Here is a 15,972-nt window from a genome sequence, read left to right as displayed (position 1 = left end):
AGGTGGTCCATCTTGAGGGAGTCAAGATCGTCATCATCTAGATCAAGTGGACCATGTGTAAGGAAAAGGTTTGCCCTTGATAGGTTTTCTATTTTACCGGTCTCATGGTGGTAGTAGGGAGACCGGGTTATATGATCATTTGCCGTACTATCAAGGGGGGCTCTCAAGTTGGTAGCTTGATCGTATCGTTAGTAGAGAGCTCAAACCCTTGCATCCTTGCATCATGTTTCTTGGTTCTTGTTTGGTTCTCTTTGTGAGTCTTAGAGCTTATGGTTATCTTGATTACAAGCTTGAGTTCATCGAAAACGGAGTGCACATGCGTCTTCTATGATGTTTTCGGTGTTGGAGGTTTTACTGGTCTTTTCCGAGGAAGGGTTCTCACCATTTTCCTTTGGGACTTTTCTCATTTGCTTATTCTTGATATTTCTATTAAGATTGTGTTAGCCCATGTTGTTAGCTTTCCAACAAACTTGGTTTCGTCGAATTCGGAGCTCGTATGCGAAAGTTGTGGCTGTTTTGATATTGCCTATTTTACATAGAGAGGTTGTACCGCCCCGTAGAGAGGTTGTACCAGTTGACCGGTACAACCGGTGTTTGGAGCGGTTGTACCGCTCCAGAATTGGTCCGGAGGTTGTACCGGCCATGTACCGCTCTACCACCGGACTAGTTTCTGTTTTGGAGCGGTTCTTGGGCGGTTGTTGACCGGTTTTACCAGTGTCAGCAAATGTGATGAGACTCTTGTCGGATGGACATAAGGTTGAGTCCATGAGTAGACTTCGATCACCAGTCATATGATTAGTGCATCCGCTGTCCATAATCCATTCTGAAGCACGAGGTGTCATACCATACAGTGCAGTTAGGAGGATAGGCTTCACAAGGTATGTTGTGAAGCATAAGCATTTGACGCACACTAGGATTATCACAGCTTAGATCAAGGTTAGAACACACAGTATGATAGGTAAGCGATTCATATGTGAAATACATAGTAAGTCATTTTATCATGCGTCCCTTAATGTCTTTTAGGTCCCCGGCAATAGTATCGGACGCCTTTGATTGCTGGCCGGAGACCATATTCTGCAAAAGAGAGTTAATTCTTCTTCACCACCCACATCTTCAGGGGTGGCTTAGAAGCAATGAGTCTAAGTGCAGCATCTGAGAACTTTGGCTTTGAAGCCCTAGCAAATAGCCTTATAGGAGATGAATGATACTCATATGAATAAGCAGAAAAATTCTTAGTTCTATGAACATAGCGGTTTGAGGACACACGCTCATATTCATAAGTCTGAGTATGATTTCCCTGCAAAACATTGGCGTTAGGGTGACTCAGGTGAGTCCTGTATGAAGCCTTTGGACCATATGATGCCTTAGGTCTGGGATTTGTCTTCTTCACTGGTGGTGTCATGATGACATTCACTGGAAGATTCTCAAGACAGCTTTTGGGAACCCAGATCTTCTTCATAGGTGGTCCATTCCTGCAGTTAGTACCAATATACTTGGCAAACACTTCACCATTCTGATTTTTGAACAGTTTATAGTTTGCATCAAAGGATTCATCAATGATAATAGGATTAGCACAGGTAAAGCCAGATAAGGTGGATGGATCCACTGAAGGTTCCTTTGCAGCAACCCATGTGGTTTTGGGATACTGCTCAGGCTTCCAGTAGGAACCATCAACATTCATTTTCCTCTCGAACCCGACACCCTCTTTCCTAGGGTTCCGGTTCAGAATCTACTTTTTGAGGACATCGCAAAGTGTCTGATGTCCTTTCAGACTTTTATACATCCCTGTTTCAAGCAATGTCTTCAACCTAGCATTTTCATCAGCAATAGCAGTGGTATCCTCCGTAGAGGGGTTAGTTTCCACATCAATAGTTGAACACAATGCAACAGCAGCAGCAGTGGAACATTCAACAACAGAGGTAGCGTTATCACGCTCAATGCATTTTAGACATGGTGGTTCAAATCCATCCTGTGTAATGCTGATTTGTTGAGCAAGTAATGAATCACGCTCCTTTGGAAGATCTCCATAGTCCACTCTTATCTTTTCAAGATCTTGCTTTCTTTGAAGACATTCAGAAGAAAGCTTCTCGTGATCAGACAAGAGAGCATTATGTTGATCTTGAAGGGCGTCAAACTTGGAATGAAGTCTCTGAAGACTCTCAGCCAATGCTTTTGACTGATCCATTTCTTCACCCAACATATCATCGCTCTTACTAAGCATGTTTTGAACCTTTTCCAAGGCTCTTTGTTGTTTAGTGGCAAGGGAAGCAAGTTTGACATAGCTGGGGCCAAATTCATCACCTGATTCATCATCACTAGTTTCAGAGAGGTAGCATTCAGTTACCTTAGCACCCCCTGCCATGAGGCATGGTAAAGATGAAGACGATTCAGGTGGAAAGGTCATCTCTTTAAGAGACTCCTTGTAGTCATCAAGCCAAGGATCATGACGATTAAGATGACCTTTATAGACCTCAGAAAGCCGGTCCCAGATTAGCTTCGCATGATTGAGGTGCATGACGTTCCTGAACTGATTTCGGGACAGACAGGAGCAGATGACATCCTTTGCTGTGAGGTTTAGTAGAGTGTACTTGCGAATGTCATCGGCCTCTACCATCTTGCATAGATCGGTAAGACCAATCTTAGTGACGGTCCACAGTTCGCTATCCATAGCCATAAGTCGCTTCTTCATCATGGCTTTCCACCAAGCATACTCATGACCGTCAAAGGTGGGGCAAGATACATTCCTCAATCCTGCAGTCGACATAGATAAACTCCAGGTGGTTAAACCGAATCACACAGAACAAGGGAGTACCTTGCTCCGATACCAATTGAAAGTGCTAGTTATCGACTAGAGGGGGGGGGGTGAATAGGCGATTTTTATCAAAGTCTTCAAAACGTGAAAGTTTCAAAGACAAACAATAGAAGTGACCTAATTGATATGCAGCGGAAGATAAACTACAACAAGCAAGCCATAGTGAAGTATGCAATAATGTGAAAGTACAAAGACTAATAACAGCTTGGTAGTAAGGATCAGGATGGAAGATAGTATGAATCCAATCAACGATAGCAATCAAGCAATGAAGTCAAACAGGTATGACAAACAGGCAATGACTTCACGAAGACAAACTTATGGTAAGGGGAGTTAGAGGATAGAACCAGTCACTTGTTGAAGACACAGGATTTGTTGGACCAGTTCTAGTTGCTGTGACAACTGTAAATCTGGTTAGGGAGGCTAAGATTCAACTCAGAAGACCGCGTCTTCACCTTATTCCCCTTGAGCTAAGGACACACAGTCCTCGCCCAATCACTCTGGTAACTCTTCAAGGTAGACTTCCGAACCTTCACAGACTTTGTTCACCGGTGATCCACAATGACTCTTGGATGCTCAGAACGCGATGCCTATCCGGCTGGAGGATACACAATCCTCAAGTGTAATAAGTCTTCAGGTCACACAGACAGAAAGACTTCAGTGATGCCTAACACTCTTTGGCTCTGGGTGTTTGGGCTTTGTCCTCGCAAGGATTTCTCTCTCTCTCAAAGGCTTCGAGGTGGGTTGCTCTCAAACGACAAAAGCCGTAAACTAACTCTGAGCAGCCACCAATTTATGGTGTAGGGGGTGGGCTATTTATAGCCACAAGGCAACCCGACCTGATATGTCCGAAATGACCCTGGGTCACTAAGGAACTGACACGTGTTCCAACGGTCAGATTTCAAACACACACAGCAACTTTACTTGGGCTACAAGCAAAGCTGACTCATCCAGCTCTGGATAAGATTTTCTCACATTGTCGTCGCTCGAAGACATAGGATTTGGGTTGAGCATCACTTCAGTCATTCTGACTTTGTTCACTTGGACCCCACTTAACAGTACGGTGGTTCCTATGACTCAACAAAGAAGAAAAGGAAACAACGAAACAACACAGTCTTCGCGCTCCATAGTCTTCACTCCTTGTCTTCTCATGTCATAGTCTTCAATGTGAATATCTTCACATACCACCATTGTCGTCAATGTCTTCATACATTTTTAGGGGTCATCTCCGGTAGGTAAACCGAATCAATGAGGGACACTACCTGCGTTATCCTGCAATTCTCACAAATGCATTAGTCCCTGAACCAACTTTGTCGTCAATACTCCAAAACCAACTAGGGGTGGCACTAGATGCACTTACAAATAGCAACAATTTCATGTTTAACATAAGGAACTATAGCAAGTTCATCTCCATAAGCATCATTCATATTGGCATCTTGGCCACAAGCATAGCAAGCATCATCATAAAGGGATATTTCAAGAGAATCAATGGGATCATAACAATCATCATAGCAATCATCCTTCGGTAAGCATGAAGGGAAATTAAACAATGTATGAGTTAAAGAGTTACTCTCATTAGAAGGTGGGCACAGGTAGCTAATCCGCTCTTCCTCCCTTTGTTCTTCGCTCTCCTTATCATCTTTTTCATCCAATGAGCTCACAATTTCATCAATTTCTTCTTCCATAGACTCCTGCAAAATATTAGTCTCTTCTTGGACAGCTGAGGAGTCCTCAATATATGGTTTAACATAAGGTTTAGAAGCATAATTATCATAACAATATTTAAGTATGGCAAAATTTTCAGATTTGTAGAGAGTAGCATCATACTTTTCAATCAAAGAAGCAATTTCATAAGCACCCTTAAAAGCAACAAATTCTTCAATTTGTTGAACATCATAGTAATTATAAACACCCTTAGCATATGAAGATACAATTCCATTATCACTGAACTCACATTGGTAGGGAAGGTGTTTCTTAGGGTTTTCAGAACAACAAGTAAAATCATATATTTCACATAAATTCCAAGCATAGCATTGCAAACGATGAATTTGATCCAGTAAAAATTTCCCCTTTTGAGATAAGCGGTGTCACACATAACAAGCATGCTCATCTAAAGATTTGCCCTCAACTAAGCTAGTGGGGGTTTCAGCACGAGCACAAAGGGATCAAAGATGATCCAAGTAAAAAAGCTTCAGGAGTGTGATAGATTTTGAGTTGTTCTTCAACCATTGGTTCAGTAGGTACAACTAATTTTTTTTTGGTATTTTGCGTTTCCTACCCATAACTAAAGATAGAAAACAACTAAGAACATCAAATAAAAATTACTTAGTGATAAAGCGAACAAGCACACACGATAATATTCACCCCACACTATGACTCCCCGGCAACGGCGCCAGAAGAAGGTCTTGATAACCCACAAGTATAGGGGATCAATTATAGCCTGTTTCGATCAGTAAGAGTGTCAAACCCAATGAGGAGCTAAAGGTAGAACAAATATTCCCTCAAGTTCTATCGACCACCGATACAACTCTACGCACGCTTGATGTTCGCTTTACCTAGAACAAGTATGAAACTAGAAGGACTTTGTAGGTGTGATAGGATAGATTTGCAAGATAATAAAGAATACGTAAATAAAAAGTAGGGGCTGTTTAGATAAATAAGCAATAAAGTAAATATAGCGAGTGTGGAAAAGTGGTGGTAGGAGTTGTGAAATTGTCCCTAAGCAATTGACTACCTCACTAGACCGATAGCAAGTTTTATGTGGGAGAGGCATAAGCTAACATACTTTCTCTTCTTGGATCATATGCACTTATGTTTGGAACTCTAGCAAGCATCTGCAACTACTAAAGATCATTAAGGTAAAACCCAACCATAGCATTAAAGCATCAAGTCCCCTTTATCCCATACGCCACAACCCCCTTACTCGGGTTTATGCTTTTGTCACTCAAGCAACCCACTATAAGCGAATCATGAACCTATTGCAACACCCTACTGTTGGGGAACGTAGCAGAAATTCAAAATTTTCCTACGTGTCACCAAGATCTATCTATGGAGAAACCAGCAACGAGGGGAAGGAGAGTGCATCTACATACCCTTGTAGATCGCTAAGCGGAAGCGTTCAAGAGAACGGGGTTGAAGGAGTCATACTCGTCGTGATCCAAATCACCAGAGATCCTAGTGCCGAACGGACGGCACCTCCGCGTTCAACACACGTACAGCCCGGTGACATCTCCCACGCCTTGATCCAGCAAGGAGAGAGGGAGAGGTTGAGGAAGACTTCGTCCAGCAGTAGCACAACGGCGTGGTGATGGTGGAGGAGCGTGGCAATCCTGTAGGGCTTCGCCAAGCACCGCGGGAGAGGAGAAGGGAGAGAGGTAGGGCTGCGCCAAGAGGGAGAGGTTCTCGTGTGTTGGCAGCCCCAAACCCTCAAGTATATATAGAGGGAGAGGGAGGGGGTGTGCACCCTCTAGGGTTTCCACCGCAAGGGGTGCGGCTGCCGCAATCCCATCTAGGGTGGCGGCCAAGGGGGGGAGAGGGGAAACTTGCCCCCGAAGTTAGGTGGGTGCGCCCCCTCCCCCAACCCTAGGCGCCTTGGGCCCTTGTGGGGGGGGGGGCGCACCAGCCCACCTGGGTCTGGTCCCCTCCCACACTTGGCCCATGCAGCCCTCCAGGGCCGTGGCCCCACTTGGTGGACCCCCGGGACCCTCCCGGTGGTCCCGGTACGTTACCGATAAAACCCAAAACTTTTCCGGCGACCAAAACAGGACTTCCCATATATAAATCTTTACCTCCGGACCATTCCGGAACTCCTCGTGACGTCCAGGGTCTCATCCGGGACTCCGAACAACATTCGGCAACCACATACAAACTTCCTTTATAACCCTAGCATCATCGAACCTTAAGTGTGTAGACCCTACGGGTTCGGGAATCATGCAGACATGACCGAGACATTCTCCGGTCAATAACCAACAGCGGGATCTAGATACCCATGTTGGCTCCCACATGTTCCATGATGATCTCATCAGATGAACCACGATGTCAAGGACTCAATCGATCCCGTATACAATTCCCTTTGTCTAACGGTATTGTACTTGCCCGAGATTCGATCGTCGGTATACCGATACCTTGTTCAATCTCGTTACCGGCAAGTCTCTTTACTCGTTCCGTAACACATCATCCCGTGATCAACCCCTTGGTCACATTGTGCACATTATGATGATGTCCTACCGAGTGGGCCCAGAGATACCTCTCCATTTACACGGAGTGACAAATCCCAGTCTCAATTCGTGCCAACCCGACAGACACTTTCGGAGATACCTGTAGTGCACCTTTATAGCCACCCAGTTACGTTGTGATGTTTGGTACACCCAAAGCATTCCTACGGTATTCGGGAGTTGCACAATCTCATGGTCTAAGGAAAAGATACTTGACATTAGAAAAGCTTTAGCATACGAACTACGATCTTTGTGCTTAGGCTTAGGATTGGGTCTTGTCCATCACATCATTCTGCTAATGATGTGATCCCGTTATCAACGACATCCAATGTCCATGGTTAGGAAACCGTAACCATCTATTGATCAACGAGCTAGTCAACAGAGGCTTACTAGGGACATGCTGTTGTCTATGTATCCACACATGTATCTGAGTTTCCTTTCAATACAATTATAGCACGGATAATAAACGATTATCATGAACAAGGAAATATAATAATAACTAATTTATTATTGCCTCTAGGGCATATTTCCAACAGTCTCCCACTTGCACTAGAGTCAATAATCTAGTTCACATGGCCATGTGATTAACACTGATAGGTCACATCGCCATGTGACCAACATCCAAAGAGTTTACTAGTGTCACTAAACTAGTTCACATCACCATGTGATTAAGACTCAATGACTTCTGGGGATTGATCATGTTTTGCTTGTGAGAGAGGTTTTAGTCAATGGATCTGCAACATTCAAATCCGTATGTACTTCGCAAATCTATAGGTCATATTGTAAATGCTGCTTCCACGCTCCACTTGGAGCTATTCCAAATGGTTGCTCCACTATACGTATCCGGTTTGCTACTTAGAGTCATTCAGATAGGTGTTAAAGCTTGCATCGACGTAACCCTTTACGTCGAACTCTTTATCACCTCCATAATCGAGAAACATTTCCTTATTCCTCTAAGGATAATTTTGACCGCTATCTAATGATCGTTCCTGGATCATTCTTGTACCCCTTGACTGACTCATGGCAAGGCACACTTCCGGTGCGGTACACAACATAGCATACTATAGAGCCTACGTCTGAAGCATAGGGGACGACCTTCGTCCTTTCTCTCTCTTCTGCCGTGGTCGAGCTTTAACTCTTAACTTCATACCTTACAACTCAGGCAAGAACTCCTTCTTTGACTGGTCCATCTTGAACACCTTCAAGATCATGTCAAGGTATGTGCTCATTTGAAAGTATTATTAAGCATTTTGATCTATCTTATAGATCTTGATGCTTATTGTTCAAGTATCCTAATCCAGGTTTTCCATTGAAAAACACTTTTCAAATAACCCTATATGCTTTCTAGAAATTCTACATCATTTCTGATCAACAATATGTCAACAACATATACTCATCAGAAATTCTATAGTGCTCCCACTCACTTCTTTGGAAATACAAGTTCCTCATAAACTTTGTATAAACCCAAAATCTTTGATCATCTCATCAAAGCATACATTCCAACTCCGAGATGCTTACTCCAGTCCATGGAAGGATCGCTAGAGCTAGCATACCTTTTAGCATCCTTAGGTAAAAAAACCTTTCTGATTGTATCATATACAACCTTTCCTTACGAAAACTGGTAAGGAAACTTGTTTTGACATCCATCTGCCAGATTTCATAAATGCAGCTTATGCTAACATGATTCCGATGGACTTTAAGCATCGCTACGGATTAGAAAATCTCATCGTAGTCAACTCCTTGAACTTGTGAAAAACTCTTCGCCACAAGTCGAGCTTCATAGATGCTGACATTACCATCCACGTCCGTCTTCTTCTTAAAGATCCATTTATCTCAATGGCTTGCCGATCATTGGGCAAGTCCACCAAAGTCCATGCTTTGTTCTGATACATGGATCCTATCTCGGATTTCATGGCTTCTAACCATTTGTCGGAATTTGGGCCCACCATCGCTTCTCCATAGCTCGTAGGTTCATTGTTGTCTAGCAACATGACCTTCAAGACAGGATTACTATACCACTCTGAAGCAGTACGCATCCTTGTCACCCTACGAGGTACGGTAGTGACTTGATCCGAAACTTCATGATCACTATCATAAGCTTCTACTTCAATTGGTATAGGTGCCATAGGAACAACTTCCTCTGCCCTGCTACACGCTAATTGTAGTGATGGTTCAATAACAATATCAAGTCTCCACCATCCTCCCACTCAACTTTTCGAGACAAACTTTTCCTCGAGAAAGGACCCGATTCAAGAAACAATCCCTATTGCTTTCCGATCTGAATTAGGAGGAATACCCAACTGTTTTGGGTGTCCTATGAAGATGCATTTTATCCACTTTGGGTTCTAGCTTATCAACCTGAAACTTTTCACATAAGCTTCGCAGCCCCAAACTGTTAAGAAACGACAACTTAGGTTTCTCCAAACCATAGTTCAAACGGTGTCGTCTCAACGGAATTACGTGGTGCCCTATTTAAGTGAGTGTGGTTGTCTCTAATGCCTAACCCATGAACGATAGTGGTAATTCGATAAGAGACATCATGGTACACACCATATCCAATAGGGTGCAACTATGATGTTCGGACACACCATCACACTATGGTGTTCCAGGCGGTATTAATTGTGAAACAATTTCCACAATGTCTTAATTGTGTGCCAAAGCTCGTAACTCAGATATTCATCTCTATGATCACATCATAGACATTTTATCCTCTTGTCACGATGATCTTCAACTTCACTCTGAGATTACTTGAACCATTCAATAATTCAGACTTGTGTTTCATCAAGTAAATATACTCAACATCTACTCGAATCATTTGTGAAGTAAGAACATAACGATATTCACTACATGCCTCAGCACTCATTGGACTGCATACATCAAAATGTGTTACTTCCAACAAGTTGCTATCTTGTTCCATCTTACTGAAAAACGAGGCTTTTCAGTCATCTTGCCCATGTGGTATGATTTGCATATCTCAGGTGATTCAAAATCAAGTGAGTCCAAATGATCCATCTGCATGGAGTTTCTTCATGCGTATACACCAATAGACATGGTTCACATGTCTCAAACTTTTCAAAAACGAGTGAGTCCAAATATCCATCAACATGGAGCTTCTTCATGTGTTTTACACCAATATGACTTACATGGCAGTGCCACAAGTAGGTGGTACTATCATTACTATCTTATATCTTTTGGCATGAAAATGTGTATCACTACGATTGAGGTTCAATAAACCATTCCTTTAGGTGCAAGACCATTGAAGGTATTATTCAAATAAATAGAGTAACCATTATTCTCCTTAAATGAATAACCGTATTGTGATAGACATAATCCAATCATGTCTATGCTCAACGCAAACACCAAACCATTATTCAGGTTTAATACCAATCTCGATGATAGAGGGAGCGTGCGATGCTTGATCACAACAACCTTGGAAACACTTCCAACACATATCGTCAGCTCACCTTTAGCTAGTCTCCGTTTATTCCGTAGCCTTTTATTTCGAGTTACTAACACTTAGCAACCGAACCGGTATCTTAATACCCTGGTGCTACTAGGAGTACTAGTAAAGTACACATTAACATAATGTATATCCAATATACTTCTATCGACCTTGCCAGCCTTCTCATCTACCAAGTATCTAGGGTAATTCTGCTCAAGTGGTTGTTCCCCTTATTACAGAAGCACTTAGTCTTGGGTTTGGGTTCAACCTTGGGTTTCTTCACTAGAGCGGGAGCTGATTTGCCGTTTCATGAAGTATCCCTTCTTGCCCTTGCCCTTCTTGAAACTAGTGGTTTCACCAACCATCAACAATTGATGCTCCTTCTTGATTTCTACTTTTGCGGTGTCAAACATCATGAATATCTCAAGGATCATCATATCTATCCCTGATTTGTTATAGTTCATCACGAAGCTCTAGCAGCTTGCTGGCAATGACTTTGGAGAAACATCACTATCTCATCTGGAAGATCAACTCCCACTCGATTCAAGTGATTGTTGCACTCAGACAATCTGAGCACAAGCTCAATGATTGAGCCTTTTTCCCTTAGTTTGCAGGCTAAGAAAATCGTCGGAGGTCTTACACCTCTTGACGTGGGCACGAGCCTGAAATCCCAATTTCAGCCCTCGAAACATCTCATATGTTCCGTGACGTTTCGAAAACGTCTTTGGTGCCTCAACTCTAAACCGTTTAACCGAATTATCATGTAGTTATCAAAACCTGTATGTCCGATGTTCGCAACATCCACAGGCGACGTTTGGGGTTCAGCACACTGAGCGGTGCATTAAGGACATAAGCTTTCTACTGTCCGCATAATTGCTACTGTCAACTTTCAACTATATTTTCTCTAGGAACATATCTAAACAGTGGAACTAAAGCACGAGCTTACGACATAATTTGCAAAGATCTTTTGACTATGTTCAGGATAATTAAGTTCATCTCATGAACTCCCACTCAGATAGACATCCCTCTAGTCATCTAAGTGATTACATGATCCGAGTCAACTAGGCCGTGTCCGATCATCACGTGAGACGGACTAGTCATCATCGGTGAACATCTTCATGTTGATCGTATCTACCATACGACTCATGCTCGACCTTTCGGTCTCTTGTGTTCCGAGGCCATGTCTGTACATGCTAGGCTCGTCAAGTTAACCTAAGTGTTTCGCGTGTGTAAATCTGGCTTACACCCGTTGTATGTGAACGTAAGAATCTATCACACCCGATCATCACGTGGTGCTTCGAAACGACGAACTTTCGCAACGGTGCACAGTTAGGGGGAACACTTTCTTGAAATTTTAATGAGGGATCATCTTATTTACTACCGTCGTTCTAAGCAAATAAGATGCATAAACATGATAAACATCACATGCAATCAAATAGTGACATGATATGGCCAATATCATTTTGCTCCTTTTGATCTCCATCTTCGGGGCTCCATGATCATCATCGTCACCGGCATGACACCATGATCTCCATCATCATGATCTCCATCATCGTGTCTTCATGAAGTTGTCTCGCCAACTATTACTTCTACTACTATGGCTACCGGTTAGCAATAAAGTAAAGTAATTACATGGCGTTGTTCAATGACACGCAGGTCATACAATAAATTAAGACAACTCCTATGGCTCCTGCCGGTTGTCATACTCATCGACATGCAAGTCGTGATTCCTATTACAAGAACATGATCAATCTCATACATCACATATCATTCATCACATTCTTCTTGGCCATATCACATCACATAGCATACCCTGCAAAAACAAGTTAGACGTCCTCTAATTGTTGTTTGCATGTTTTACGTGGCTGCTATGGGTTTCTAGCAAGAACGTTTCTTACCTACGCAAAACCACAATGTGATATGCAATTGCTATTTACCCTTCATAAGGACCCTTTTCATCGAATCCGTTCCGACTAAAGTGGGAGAGACTGGCACCCGCTAGCCACCTTATGCACCAAGTGCATGTCAGTCGGTGGAACCTGTCTCACGTAAGTGTACGTGTAAGGTCGGTCCGGGCCGCTTCATCCCACAATACCGTCGAAACGAGATTGGACTAGTAACGGTAAGCATATTGAACAAAATCAACGCCCACAACTACTTTGTGTTCTACTCGTGCAAAGAATCTACGCAATAGACCTAGCTCATGATGCCACTGTTGGGGAACATAGCAGAAATTCAAAATTTTCCTACGTGTCACCAAGATCTATCTATGGAGAAACCAGCAACGAGGGGAAGGAGAGTTCATCTACATACCCTTGTAGATTGCTAAGCGGAAGCGTTCAAGAGAACGGTGTTGAAGGAGTCGTACTCGTCGTGATCCAAATCACCGGAGATCCTAGTGCCGAACAGACGTCACCTCCGCGTTCAACACACGTACAGCCCGGTGACGTCTCCCACGCCTTGATCCATCAAGGAAAGAGGGAGAGGTTGAGGAAGACTCCATCCAGCAGCAGCACAACGGTGTGGTGATGGTGGAGGAGCATGGCAATCCTGCAGGGCTTTGCCAAGCACCGCGGGAGAGGAGAAGGGAGAGAGGTAGGGCTGCGCCAAGAGGGAGATGTTCTCGTGTGTTGGCAGCCCCAAAACCCTCAAGTATATATAGGGGGAGAGGGAGGGGGTGCGCCCCCTCTAGGGTTTCCACCCCAAGGGGTGTGGCTGCCCCAATCCCATCTAGGGTGGCGGCCAAGGGGGGGAGAGGGGAAACTTGCCCCCCAAGTTAGGTGGGTGCGCCCCCTCCCCCAACACTAGGCGCCTTGGGCCCTTGTGGGGGGCGCACCAGCCCACCTGGGGCTGGTCCCCTCCCACACTTGGCCCATGCAGACCTCCGGGGCCGGTGGCCCCACTTGGTGGACCCCCGGGACCCTCCCGGTGGTCCCGGTACGTTACCGATAAAACCCGAAACTTTTCCGGTGACCAAAACATGACTTCCCATATATAAATCTTTACCTCCGGACCATTCCGGAACTCCTCGTGATGTCTGGGATCTCATACGGGACTCCGAACAACATTTGGTAACCACATACAAACTTCCTTTATAACCCTAGCGTCATCGAACCTTAAGTGTGTAGACCCTACGGGTTCGGGAATCATGCAGACATGACCGAGACGTTCGCCGGTCAATAACCAACAGTGGGATCTGGATACCCATGTTGGCTCCCACATGTTCCACGATGATCTCATCGGATGAACTACGATGTCAAGTGCTCAATCGATCCCGTATACAATTCCCTTTGTCTAACGGTATTGTACTTGCCCGAGATTCGATCGTCGGTATACCGATACCTTGTTCAATCTCGTTACCGGCAAGTCTCTTTACTCGTTCCGTAACACATCATCCCATGATCAACCCCTTGGTCACATTGTGCACATTATGATGATGTCCTACCGAGTGGGCCCAGAGATACCTCTCTACACAGAGTGACAAATCCCAGTCTCGATTCGTGCCAACCCAACAGACACTTTCGGAGATACCTGTAGTACGCCTTTATAGCCACCCAGTTACGTTGTGACGTTTGGTACACCCAAAGCATTCCTACGGTATCCGGGAGTTGCACAATCTCATGATCTAAGGAAAAGATACTTGACACTAGAAAAGCTTTAGCATACGAACTACGATCTTTGTGCTTAGGCTTAGGATTGGGTCTTGTCCATCACATCATTCTGCTAATGATGTGATCCCATTATCAACGACATCCAATGTCCATGGTTAGGAAACCGTAACCATCTATTGATCAACGAGCTAGTCAACAGATGTTTACTAGGGACATGGTGTTGTCTATGTATCCACACATGTATCTGAGTTTCCTTTCAATACAATTATAGCATGGATAATAAACGATTATCATGAACAAGGAAATATAATAATAACTAATTTATTATTGCCTCTAGGGCATATTTCCAACACCTACAACGGGAATCCCTCATGCTTGCGCGACACGGAGGGCACAATAGGACAGCAACATAACCACAAGCAAATTAAACCAATCATAGCAATTCACCAATTACCGATAGGACAATGAAAATCTACTCAGACATCATAGGATGGCAACACATCATTGGATAATAATATGAAGCATAAAGCACCATGTTCAAGTAGAGGGTACAGTGGGTTGCGAGAGAGTGGACCGCTTAATATAGATGGGGGAAGGTGATGGAGACGTTGGTGAAGATGACGGAGGTGTTGGTGTAGATCGCGGTGATGATGATCGCCCTCGGCGGCGTTCCGGCGCCACCAGAAGCGAGGGGGAGAGAGCCCCCCTTCTTCTTCATCTTCCTTGACCTTCTCCCTAGATGGGAGAAGGTTTCCCCTCTGGTCCATGGTCTCCATGTCGTGGGAGGGGCGAGAGCCCCTCCGAGATTGGATCTGTCTCTCTGTCTCTCTCTGTTTCTGCGCTCCCTCATTCTGCCCTTTCACCATTTCTTATATATCCGGAGATCCCTAACTCCGATTGGATTGAAACCTTCGCCAAGATTTTTCTCCGAAAATTAGCTTTCTTGCAACCAAAGAAGAGCGGTAACCGCCTTATGGGGTGCCCACGAGGGTCAGGGCATTCCCCCTGCCTTACGGCCCCCTCGTGCACCGTCTTGCGTTGATTTTTCTTCTAGAAAATCATAAATATTCCAAAAATATTCTCCGTCCATTTTTATCCCGTTTGGACTCTGTTTGATATGGGTTTTCTGTGAAACATAAAACATGCAACAAACAGGAACTGGCACTGGGCACTGGATCAAGATGTTAGTCCCAAAAATAATATAAAAAGTTGCCAAAAGTATATGAAATTTGTAGAATATTGGCATGGAACAATAAAAAATTATAGATACGACGGAGACGTATCAATTTGTCACTCGAAGTATCGGAGAGGTATCATTGGGCCCTCTCGGTAATACACATCATAAGCTTGCAAGCAAACGACTAAGGAGTTAGTCACGAGATGATGTATTACGGAACGAGTAAAGAGACTTGCCGGTAACGAGATTGAACTAGGTATAAAGATACCAACGATCGAATCTCGAGCAAGTAACATACCAATGGACAAAGGGAATTACGTATGTTGTCATAACGGTTTGACTGATAAAGATCTCCGTGAATATGTAGGAGCCAATATGGGCATCAAGGTTCCTCTATTGGTTATTGACCAGAGAGGTGTCTTGGTCATGTATACATAGTTCTCGAACCCGTAGGGTCCGCATGCTTAACGTTCGATGATGATATAATATTATATGAGTTATGTGATTTGGTAACCGAATGTTGTTCGGAGTCCCGGATGAGATCACGGACATGATGAGGAGTCACAAAATGGTCGAGAGGTAAATATTGATATACCGGACGATGGTATTCGGACACCGGAAGTGTTCCGGAGGGTACAAGGTACTTATCGGGTCACTGTAAAGGAGTTTCGGGCACCCCCGGCAAAGATATGGGCCTTATGGGCCAAGTGAGGGAACAC

This window comes from Triticum aestivum, chromosome 3B, assembly GCF_018294505.1.
Source record: "Triticum aestivum cultivar Chinese Spring chromosome 3B, IWGSC CS RefSeq v2.1, whole genome shotgun sequence".
In the NCBI taxonomy this organism is placed as follows: Eukaryota; Viridiplantae; Streptophyta; class Magnoliopsida; order Poales; family Poaceae; genus Triticum; species Triticum aestivum.
This window is presented reverse-complemented; position numbering follows the sequence as displayed.